The following is a 12,996-nucleotide window of genomic DNA, read 5'->3' on the forward strand; positions in this document are numbered from 1 at the left end:
TTTCAGTTTCATTTCAGATCTAAGCGTCTAAAGCTTTCATAGGATTTTCCTGTGACTTGACAACTCGATCTTGGTCCGTGCGCAACCCTCTATCATTTGGTATCAAATTTTGGGCGTTTTTGGTGTTCTTGGTTGATTTATAAACTAATTTCCAGAATATAGCAGTTTTTACTCAGAAAAATTTTTGGAAAAAATTTCATTTGAGTGGGTAAAAGTTTTCCGATTGGTCTGAAATTTTATATGCATATTTTTGGCACTGTGATAGAATATTAAAAAATATTTCCCACAAAAAAATCAGTCAAAAAATTCAAAAAAATAGAAAAATACGAAATCAAATAAAAATTAAAAAAATATTCAGCGGGTTGATTTTAGTGCTGAAACTTTCCAGATCAAATCCACAATATTTAAGGACATTCCAGTTTAAATTTCATGAATTTTGGAGATCGGGAACACCTCGAACGAAGTTGTCAAGTTACTCCGTAGTTTTTTCAGGTTTTCGGGTATCAGCAATTTTTTTTTATTCTTAGCTGTAAGATTTCATTTGTTTTGCTTTTATTCTTCCTTTACACTATCTAACACCTTCTTGTTTCTTGTGTTATTAGGATTTAAAAGTGTTCACAATTCTTTCTCGGTGCGACACAAATCAATTAGTGTCTTGTCAATTTTTTATTTGGAGTGTGAGTGTTTGTTTTGCAGGTATTTAAAAAAAAGTCTAGAGTTGGTCAAGTTGATGATGACCATAATGATGTCCATGATAAATTTAAAATGATCCAACAATAGTTAGATGAACGGGCTGCCATACTTCGAATATTAAGTGCTACTATCAATGAGATGCGATTGGACCGAGTGGAGAAAAGAGCCCAACGAGGACAACTTAATTCAAGTGAAAGGGAAAAAATGAGAGTGCCAAGAAGACGAACATCCAACGAATATTTGAGAAGAGATTCATATCATGATTCTTATTCAACGAGAAATTCAAGACGATGCAAAGCAAGTTTCGAGCGTGAAGTTTTCCAAATTGACGAACAACAAATCACAAGTAATCCTTCGTATGCCCCAAGGAACTCGTCCACTGATAATCAATTTCGAAAAGGTGATCATTTTTCGTATGCAAGTCATTCCGTACATACCCAACGAGAGTCTTTTCGTTCTAATTCATTTGTAACATCTCTATCTTGTAATGAAAGGAAGACAGAAAAAGAAATCAAAAAAGAAAAAGAGAATGAAAAAGAGCAAAAGGAGATTGAGAGTGAAATGGAAACAGACAAGAGAATTGAAAAAGAAATTGAAGAAAGAAGAGAAAATGAGTTAGAAAAAGAAACAAAAGAAAAAGACGAGGAAAGGGTAGTGAAGAATGTTTCTACTAACAAAGATATGAATTTTTCTTGTGTTGCTACTTTTCAGGTTCCCAAAAGATCGAAAGATAACTTTCAACTTCAATACCTTTCCGATGAAAGACGCTTTCATACGATCAACATAGGCAAAGATGAAATCACACTACATGAGCCCGAAGGTAAGCGAGGTAAGGAAATTTTAGCAACCGAGTCTCGTGCAGATTTGAAAATTATTGATAAAACTTTTGTTGACTTAGTTCTTAAAAGATCCCCTCATTTTGATCAGATTAATTGTTATTCTTCGATTGTGGTTGATAAAGTCATTACGAAAGGAAGCATAAGTCGCTATTCTCTTGATTGCCTTGTGTAAAATCCGCGATTTTGTGCAAATCTATTTTGGTGAATAAAAAAAGTTTTGAATGTATGTTGGTATGTATGCGAAAATCCTCATGGTTTAACTTGATTGGTTTAATAAAATCTTTGTTACACTTCGGCATGACTAATCAAAATCAAGTTTTTAAACCTGGAATCTGTTTTGGTATATCTTGTTGGAAAATCAAGCATCATCTATTGTGTGCAAATACATTCTATTGTTTTGATACTTGGTTTTTGAATAAGGTAAACAAATTTGCCAAATTTTTTTTCAATTTATATTCATGCCTTAAACAGTTTTTGTGGTTATACATGAAGTTTGAGTTCCATTTGACAAAGGTTAACTCAACAACGGAGCTTCGACTACACTATGCCCCCGATGAGCGAAGGATTGTATTAAATGGAAAAGGTAAAATCGACCCTTATTCTTCTTCTTATAAAGGTAAGATGCTTGAAACTTTTGAAACACCTTTGTATTCCTCGGATAATGACAAAGATCGTGTTGATGATTTAATTTTTGTAAAACACTTAGGTCGAAACGTGCTTGACTGTCCTATTTTATTTATTGATGATCCATCTATTTTGATGGTTGATAAAAAGATTCTTGTTTTTGATAATTTTTATGATGCATGTGTGAATGAATCTATTGTCTGTCGATTAATGCATGGTATGATTGTGCAACTCTGTGAACCGTGTGAACCTTTTCAAATACCTACTTGCGACGATTACGTTTACCAGTTGATTTATTACTCGCGATTTATTCATGGTTTGTGGAAACAATTTGAGATGATTGAATGCCTTAAAACATGTCCATCTTTGTTTCGAATCTTTGATTAGGCATTGGCGAGTAAATTAGCTTGTTTGCATGGTAATCTGAATCTGTCCAGTTGCATGCATTATACTTGTTTTGTTATGCTTATGATTGGACTACAAGTTTGTTTGCGTTGCTATTTACTAACTCATGGCTATTCTTTTAAGTGGACTCAATTGCCATTAGTCCTATTCGATCGAGGAAAGTTGAGTAAGAGGAACTATGTTCGAGTTAACCAACGCATCGACTGGAGGAGAAGTCGCTTTGAAGAAGGGGGGATGATACGACCCTGCCCCAAAAACGTCCTTGGCTCAGTTCATCAAGCGCCATTCGAAAACTTTCGCAAGCTGAACTAGCTTGTTCCAGCTCTATGGAGTTCAATTCGAGCTGATTCTAGCTTGTTGAGCTTAATTCACTTTTATTTAATTTCATGCATTTTTAATTTGTTGGAATAAATTAAATGAGTTAGTCTATTAAATCTAGTTCAGCTCAAATAAGTGTTAGAATTAATTTTAGTTCAACTTAAATAAGTGTTAGTAATTAATTTGTTTAAATCTGGACAAATTTAATTATTTGTGTTTAATCTGGACTTATCTCCATTTGATTTTTCAGATTCTAGGATGAATCTTTTTGAGGAAGGGGGGAATGATACGAGTCACAAAGGCCCAACTCAAGCTCAAGAACGTGATGGGCTCAAACTACCACAAGGCTCAATAATGAGGTCAAAGGCCATGTAGATGCGTACGAAACTAAATGGAACCATTCAAGACTTCATTAGGAAGGCCTTAGATGTCTATAAGAAAGAAAAAGAAAATCAAGATTCACTTTCTTGTTTTCAAGAAAATCAAGAAATCGAATCTTGGTCCAATTTTGCTATTTTGAGCTATTTTAAGCATCAAGAAAATCAAGATTTCAAATCTTGGAAATCTTGGTCCAAGAAATCGAATCTTGCAGCCAAGGCACAATGGATCTCAGTTACGAGCATCAACGAACCAATTTCGAGAAAGAATGGATTACAAGCCCAAGTTCTTAAAGACACGGCCCAATAAGATGTTCCAAGCCCAATCCAGAAATTTAAATCAGACTTAGTTGAAAATCAGGCCAAATTGTCAAAGTGGCCCAATTTGTAAAATTTTAATTCTTTAAATACTTAGTTTTAATTGTTAGGCTTTATAAATAAATTTCTATGTAAAAATTCAGCCCAAAGAGGCCCATTAAAGGCCTTGGACGAAATTCCCTTGAAAATCAATAATTAGGTTTTTTTTTAGTTTTCCTAGTAGGGTTAGGAAAATAGTTAGAAGGCCTATATATATGGCTTGGCCAGCCACCCTTATAAAACATTAGATTGAAATCAGATTTTATTGAGTGAAAAAATTCTCTTTGAGTTTTCTCTAAGAATTCTCTCTTGAGTTTTCTTTAGAAGTAGTTTTAACAATGTTTTGATTGTGGGAGTCATATTCAGCCTTCTTCTTCCCGTGTGCTTACATCGGAGGGGAGATTAGAGCCGTTTGAAGGGAGTTTTGAAATCTTTCTCGATTTTAAGGCTTCTTAGGACTTTCCTTATCTTTATTGCTGTTTATTTTTTTCTTTAGATTTTTCTGCTCATACCGATTCATTGATTAACTTGTTCTATTCTTTCTTGTTGTGCTTCCAGCCTTTTCCAATCTTCAAGAAGCTGATCGGCAACCTTCTTGGCAGCAAGTAAATGTTTTCTATTCACAATTTTCAATTGATCTTGCCGCCCAATTATCCTATCTCTGAATCAATTCAGTTTACTGAATTTTTGAATTAACTTGTTGTTTTGTGTTCAATTGTCAGATTCGGCTAATTGGATTCTTTCTTGAAGTTCAATTTCGGGTTCTTGGCTTCGAAGAATCCCCTATTAATAAGTTTTTTGATTTTTGGCTGATTCTTTATTGTTTTGGGGTTTTATTTCAGATCTGGAATTTTAAGATTTACTTTTTCTGTTTCGTTTTAAATCTAAGCGTCTAAAGCTTTCGTAGGATTTTCCCATGACTTGACAACTCGATCTTGGTTCGTGCGCAACCCCCTATCATTTCATTAAACCAATCAAGTTAAACCATGAGGATTTTCGCATACATACCAACATATATTCAAAACTTTTTTTATTCACCAAAACAGATTTGCACAAATTTGCGGATTTTACACTTGGCAGATCAAGAGAATAACAACTCACGCTTCCTTTCGTAATGACTTTATCAACCACAATCAAAGAATAACAATTAATCGGATCAAAATGAGGGTATCTTTTAAGAACTAATTCACCAAAAATTTTATCAATAATTTTCAAATCTGCACGAGACTCAGTTGCTAAAAGTTCCTTACCTCGCTTACCTTCAGGCTCATGTAGTGTGATTCATCTTTACCTATGTTGATCGTATGAAACCGTCTTTCATCGGAAAGGTATTCAAGTTGAAAGTTATCTTTCGGTCTTTCGGGAACCTGAAAAGTAGCAACACAAGAAAAATTCATATCTTGGTTAGTGGAAACATTCCTCACTACCCTTTCCTCGTCTTTTTCTTTTGTTTCTTTTTCGAACTCATTTTCTCTTCTTTCTTCAATTTCTTTTTGAATTCTCTTGTGTGTTTCCTTTTCACTCTCAATCTCTTTTTGCTCTTTTTCATTCTCTTTTTCTTTTTTGATTTCTTTTTCTGTCTTTCTTTCATTACAAGATAGAGTTGTTACAAATGAATCAGAACGAAAAGACTCTCATTAGGTATGTACGGAATGACTTGCATACGAACAATGATCACCTTTTCAAAATTGATTCTCAGTGGACGAGTTCCTTGGGGCATACGAAGGATTACTTGTGATTTCTTGTTCGTCAATTTGGAAAACTTCACGCTCGAAACTTGCTTTGCATCGTCTTGAATTTTTCGTTGAATAAGAATCATGATATGAATCTCTTCTTGAATATTCGTTGGATGTTCGTCTTCTTGGCACTCTCATTTTTTCCCTTTCACTTGAATTAAGTTGTCCTCGTTGGGCTCTTTTCTCCACTAGGTCCAATCGCATCTCATTGATAGTAGCACTCAATGTTTGAAGTATGGCATTTGTTTGTGTGATTGCAGCAGCCCGCTTGTCTAACTGTTGTTGGAGCTTTTTAAATTTTTCATGGACATCATTATGATCATCATCGACTTGACCCATTCTATGCATCTTATTTTTTTCCTTTTGGAATCCCTACAAAACAAACACTCAACACTCCAAAAAAAATTAACAAACCTCACCGTTAGTCACTCAAAAAGGAAAATCAAATTCTCAAAGAGGTAGAATTCAGTCTTTTGAGTTCTTTAGTAGAGTCTATATTAATCAATTAGAAAGTGTAAGAACCGTAACTACCAAATTATCCTAATTGCACTAGGAATCCAAAAAAAGTGATGAGACACCAATTGATTTGTGTTGCATCGAGGAAGAATTGTGCACACTTTTAAATCCTACTAACACAAGAAACAAGAAGGTCTTAGATAGTGTAAAGGAAGAATAAAAGAAAAACAAATGAAATCCTACAGCTAAGAATCAATAAAAATCGTTGATACCCAAAAACTCAAAAAAACGACGGGGTAACTTGACAACTTCGTTTGAGGTGTTCCCGATCTCCACAAATCACAAAATTTAAACTGAAATGTCCTTAAATATTGTATATTTTATTTGGAAATTTTTGGCACTAAACTCAACCCGCTGAATTTTTTTAAAATTTTTATTTTATTTTGTCTTTTTCTAGTTTTTTGACTTTTCTGACTGATTTTTTGCGGGAAATATTTTTTAATATTCTATAACGGTGCCAAAAATATGCATATAAAATTTCAAACCAATCGAACAACATTTACCCACTCAAATGAATTTTTTTCCAAAAATTTTCTGGGTAAAAAACTGCTATATTCTGGAAACCAGTTTATAAATCAACCAAGAACACCCAAAACGCCCAAAATCTGATACCAAATGATAGAAGGTTGCACGCGGACCAAGGTCGAGTTGCCAAGTCACGACAAAACTCCTACGAAAATGCTAGACGTTTGGATCTGAAACGAAACAGAAAAAATAAATCTTAAAATTCCAAATCTGAAACAAAAACCCCAAAACAATAAAGAATCAGCCAAAACTGAAAACACTTATTAATAGGGGATTCTTGGAAGCCAAGAACACGAAACTGAACTTGAAGAAAGAATCCAATTAGCCAAATCTAACAATTGAACAGAAAACAGCAAGTTAATTAAAAAATTCAGCAAACTGAAGTGATTCAGAGATAGGATAATTGGGGCAGCAATATCAATTGAAAATTGTGAATAGAAAACATTTCTTACTGCCAAGAAGGTTACCGATCAGCTTCTTGAAGATTGGAAAAGGCTAGAAACGCAACAATAATGAATAAAAACAAGTTAATCAATGAATCGGTGTGAGCAGAAAAATCTAAAGAAAAATAAACAGCAATAAAGATAAGGAAAGTCCTAAGAAGCCTTGAAATCGAGAAAGATTTCACAACTCCCTTCAAACGGCTCTAATCTCCCCTACGATGTAAGCACACGGCAAGAAGGTTGAAGATGGCTCCCACAATCAAAAGATTGTTAAAACTACTTCTAAAGAAAACCCAAGAGAGAATTCTTGGAGAAAACTCAAAGAGAATTTTTCACTCAATAAAATCTGATTTCAATGTATTTCTCAAGTGTAATGTAATGTGTGTGGCCGGCCAAGCCTTATATATATAGGCCTCTATTACTTTCCTAAAACTATTAGAAAAAACTAAAAAAAAACCCTAATTATTTTATTAAAGGAAAATTCAACCAAGGCTATTTAAATGGGCCTCTTTGACTGAATGTTTACATAGAAATTAATTTATGAAGTCTAAAATTTAAACTAAGTATTTAAAGAATTAAAACTTAACAAATTGGGCCACTTTGACAATTTGGCCTGATTTTCAACTAAATCTGATTTAAATTTTTGGATTGGGCTTGGAAGATCTTATTGGACCTTGTCTTTAAGAACTTGGGCTTGTAATTCGTTCTCTCCCGAAATTGGCTTGTTAATGCTCGTAACTGAGATCCAATGCACCTTAGTTGCAAGATTCGGTTTCTTGGACCAAGATTTCCAAGATTTGAAATCTTGATTTTCATGATTCTTGAAATAGCTCAAAACAGCAAAACTGGACAAAGATTCGGTTTCTTGATTTTCTTGAAAACAAGAAAGTGAATCTTGATTTTCTTTTTCCTTCGTATACGCATCTAAGGCCTTTGTAACTCATATCAGTTAAAATCGTAAACAATTTCAAATGGTGAATAGCCAGTTGTAGAATGAATAGATCTATTATATGCAAATTCAACAAATGGTAAACATTCTTCCCAAGTTTTAAAGTTCTTTCCCACAACATATCGTAATAAGGCTCCTAAAATTTGATTGACTACCTCAGTTTGGCCATCGGTTTGGGGGTGACATGTTGATACGAGTCACAAAGGCCCAACTCAAGCTCAAGAACGTGATGGGCTCAAATTACCACAAGGCCCAATAACGAGGTCAAAGGCTAGGCAAATGCATATGAAACTAAATCGAACCGTTCAAGAATTCATTAGCAAGGCCTTAGATTCGTACACAAAGGAAAAAGAAAATCAAGATTCACTTTCTTGTTTTCAAGAAAATCAATAAACTGAATCTTGGTCCAATTTTGTTGTTTTGAGCGATTTCAAGAATCAAGAAAATCAAGATTTCAAATATTGGAATTCTTGGCCCAAGAAACTAAATCTTACAGCTAAAGCGCATTGGATCTCAGTTACGAGCATCAACGAACCAATTTCGGGAGAGAACGAATTACAAGCCCAAGTTCTTGAAGATACGACCCAATAAGATCTTCCAAGCCCAACCAAGAAGTTTAAATTAGACTTAGTTGAAAATCAGGCCAAATTGTCAAAGTGGCCCAATTTCTAAAATTTTAATTCTTTAAATACTTAGTTTTAATTTTTAGACTTTATGAATAAATTTCTATATAAAAATTCAGTCCAAGAGGCCCATTTAAAGGCTTTGAACGAAATTCCCCTTGAAAGTCAACAATTAGGGTTTTTTTTTTAGTTTTCCTATTAGGGCTAGGAAAGTAGTTAGAAGGCCTATATATATGGCTTGGCCGGCCACCCTTGAACACATTAGATTGAAATCAGGGTTTTTTTTATTGAGTGAAAATTCTCTTTGAGTTTCTCCAAGAATTCTCTCTTGAGTTTTCTTTAGAAGTAGTTTTAACAATCTTTTCGATTGTGGGACCCATCTTCAACCTTCCTCTTCCCGTGTTTTTACATAGGAGGGTAGATTGGAGCCGTTTGATGGGAGTTGTGAAATTTTTCTTGATTTCAAGGCTTTTTAGGACTTTCTTTATCTTTCATGTTGTTTGTTCTTCTTTAATTAATTTTGTTTGTGTCGATTTGTTGATTAACTTAGTTTAATTGTTCTTGTTGCGTTTCAGTCATTCCCAGCTTCAAGGATCAGTTTTGCAACATTCTTTGGCATCAAGAAACGTCCTTTATTCATAATTTTCTAGCTTTCTTGCCGCCCAAGTATCCTACTTCTACTTCAATTAGGTTCTTGGTCTTTTTTTAGTTTAATTTTCTGTTTTCGTTTAAGCCAAGTGTCTATAGCATTTTTTGGACTTTCTCGTGACTTGACAAGCTTGATCCGGGTCCGCGCGCAACCCTCTATCATTTGGTATTAGATTTTGGGCGTTTTAGGTGTTCTTGGTTGATTTCTAAACTGATTTCCAGCATATAGCAGTTTTTACCCACAAAAATTTTTAGAAAAAAATTCATTTGAATGGGTAAATGTTGTCCGATTGCTCTCAAATTTTATATACATATTTGTGGCACTGTGATAGAATATTAAAAAATATTTCCTGCAAAAAAATTAGTAGCAAAAAGTCAAAAAAATAGAAAAAGATGAAATCAAATAAAAATTAAAAAAATATTCAGCGGGTTGAGTTTAGTGCCAAAACTTTCCATATAAAATATAAAATATGTAAGGACATTCCAATTTAAATTTCATGAGATTGGGAACGCCTCAAACGAAGTTGTCAAGTTACTCCACAGTTTTTTTCGGGTTTTGGGGTGTCAACAATTTTTATTGATTCTTAGCTGTAGGTTTTCATTTGTTTTGCTTTTATTCTTCCTTTACACTATCTAACACCTTCTTGTTTCTTGTGTTAGTAGGATTTAAAAGTGTGCACAATTCTTCCTCAGTGCGACACAAATCAATTGGTGTCATGTCACTTTTTAGACTCCTAGTGCAAATTAGGATTCTTTAGTAGTTACAGTTCATACACTTTCTAATTGATTGATATAGACTCTACTAAAGAACTCACAAGACTGAATTCTACCTCTTTGAGAATTTAATTTTCCTTTTTGAGTGTTGAGTGTTTATTTTGCAGGTATTCCAAAAGAAAAAAACGAGAGAAAAAAAGAAAAAAATAAGATGTCTAGAATTGGTCAAGTCGATGATAAGAATAATGACCATAATGATGTCCATGATAAATTTAAAGAGTTCCAACAGCAGTTAGACGAACAGGCTGCTGCACTCAAACAAACAAATGCATACTTCAAACATTGAGTGCTATTATCAATGAGATGCGATTGGATCAAGAGCCTCAGTATCGGGGTCCACTTAAAGATGACGTGGATAACCAGCCTCGTGCTCATAGGCACGCTCCTAGACGTGTCGCTAAAGCTGACTATGAATGCCATGATCGTAGACAACCCTCTTTGGCATAACCAAAATTTACAATTCCTCATTTTCGTGGTAAGAATGATCCAGAAGCTTATTGTGAATGGGAATCTAAAATTGAACTTATGTTTCGCTATTATAAATGTTCGGATGATGAAAAAGTATCGTTAGCAACACTGGAATTTTTAGATTATGCATTAAGTTGGTGGACTCAACTTGGGGTAAATAGTCATAGGAATTATGAACGTGAGATTATGACATGGGATGAGTTGAAACAAGTCATGCGTAAAAGATTTATTCTGCCTCATTACTATAGAGTGGTAAAAACAAAACTTAGACGACTTGTTCAAGGTAGTAGGACGGTAGATGAATACTTTAAGGAGATGAAAATGCTCATTCAGAGAGCTAATGTAGAGGGGGAGGATGGAACAACTATGGTTTGATTTATTGATGGTTTAAATAGGCCAATGGCTAATACATTAAGGCTACAAACATACATTGATTTGGAAGAAGCAGTTCATAAAGTCATTGAGATCAAGCAACAATTAAAGGAACAAAGGGTTAGTTCCTTCTCTACTTCACAATATTATAGAGGTAACATTTCCAATTCTGATTTTAAAAGTTTGAAACCACCTTTTGTTACTAATAAGTCTTCTTCGAGTAGTGGTAGTAAGCAATCAGACTGGAAGAAAGGGGCTCCTCTGAAAACGCAAACACCTTCTAAGCAGCCAAATTTAAGCGATTCAAATGTAAAGAAGACCCGTGAGGTTGAATGTTTTAAGTGAAAAGGGCGTGGTCATTATAGTAGAGAATGCCCTAACACGATATTTCTTCTTATGAAAGATAATGGTGAGTACACTTCCGACTCTGATAAAACAGATCTGGAAATGCCCGAACTTGTGGATGATAGTGCTAATGAAGAAGAGTTGGTTGAACCACCAAAAGAAAGGGACTTTGCCGATTTTCAATGCCTTGTAGTCCACCACACCCTTAACATCCAAATGAGAGACGATTTTGATAACCAAAGGACCAATATTTTCCATTCTAGGTGTTTTATAAAAGGTAACTTATGTTCACTTATTATTGATAGTGGGAGTTGTTCGAATGTAGTTAACAGTTATTTGGTGGATTCTTTAAAGTTACCTTGTACCAAGCACCCTAACCCTTATCACCTTCAGTGGCTTAATGAATGCTTGGAAGTTAAATTTACAAAACAGTCCTTGATCACTTTTAAGCTCAGGAATTACGAGGATGAGGTATGGTGTGATGTGGTCCCAATGCATACGGCACACTTGCTCCTTGGATGGCCTTAGCAATTTGATCGTGATGTTACGCACCAAGGTAAGCTCAATAGATACTCTCTTGTGTTTAAAGGCCGAAAATTCACCTTTGCTCCTTTAAATCCCAATGATGTATATAAAGATCAATTAAAAATGATGAAATTTTGTTAAGGGGTGAGGGAGAAAGGACAAATAAAAAAGACAGAGAGAAAAGAGGCTAGTAGTAAAAAAACTCAAAATTTAAATAGCCCAAAGGTGAGTGAATCCGCAAGTGGTAAAACTAGATTGAAAAAATTAATTGCCATAAGAAAAGATGTGCGGAGATCACTACTCAATAAACAGCCTTCTCTCCTCGTGAGGTTTAGGCAAAACTATTTATCTCTATATAACATTAATGAAAATTTGCCTAGTGTGTTTCAATGTCTTTTGGAGGATTATAAGGATATTTTACTACCCGGAGCTTCAATACCAAATCGACCAGCCTATAGAAGCAATCTCGAGGAGACAAAGGAATTGCAAAGGCAAGTTGAGGATTTATTAGACAAAGGGTACATTCGTGAAATGCCAAAGTGTAACAAAGATTTCATTAAACCAATCAAGTTAAACCATGAGAATTTTCGCATACATACCAACATATATTCAAAACTTTTTTTATTCACCAAAACAGATTTGCACAAATTCGCGGATTTTACACTTGGCAAATCAAGAGAATCACAACTCACGCTTCCTTTCGTAATGACTTTATCAACCACAATTAAAGAATAACAATTAATCAGATCGAAATGAGGGGATCTTTTAAGAACTAAATCACCAAAAGTTTTATCAATAATTTTCAAATTTGATGCAAGAAAAAGTAAAGAAAAAGTCCCAAGAAGCCTTGCAATCGAGAAAGATTTCACAACTCCCTTCAAGCGGCTCTAATCTCCCCTCCAATGAAGAACAATGGCAAGAAGAAGGATGAAGATGGCTCCCACAATCAAAAAGATTGTTAAAACTACTTCCAAAGAAAACTCAAGAGAAAATTCTTGGAGAAAACCCAAAGAGAATTTTCACTCAACAAAAATCTAATTTCAAAATACAATCCATGTGTTCTCTAATGTGGGCGGCCGGCCATGCCTTATTATAGGCCTTTAACTATTTTCCTAACCCTATTAGGAAAACTAGAAAAATAACCTAATTATTAATTTCAAGGAAAAATTCGGCCAAGGCTTTTAATGCTCTACTTGGGCTGAATTTTTTTACATAGAAATTTAATCATAAGTCTAAAATTTAAACTAAAAAAAATAAAAAAAAAATAAAATTTTACAAATTGGGCCACTTTGACAATTTGGCTTGATTTTCAACTAAGTCTAGTTTGAATTTCTTGATTGGGCTTGGAACATCTTATTGGGCCGTGTCTTCAAGAACTTGGGCTTGTAATCCGTTCTCTCTTGAGATTTTTTCATTGATGCTCGTAACTGAGATCCAATGCGCCTTAGCTGCAATATTC

The sequence above is a fragment of the Gossypium hirsutum genome, chromosome D11 (genome assembly GCF_007990345.1).
Source record: "Gossypium hirsutum isolate 1008001.06 chromosome D11, Gossypium_hirsutum_v2.1, whole genome shotgun sequence".
NCBI lineage: Eukaryota > Viridiplantae > Streptophyta > Magnoliopsida > Malvales > Malvaceae > Gossypium > Gossypium hirsutum.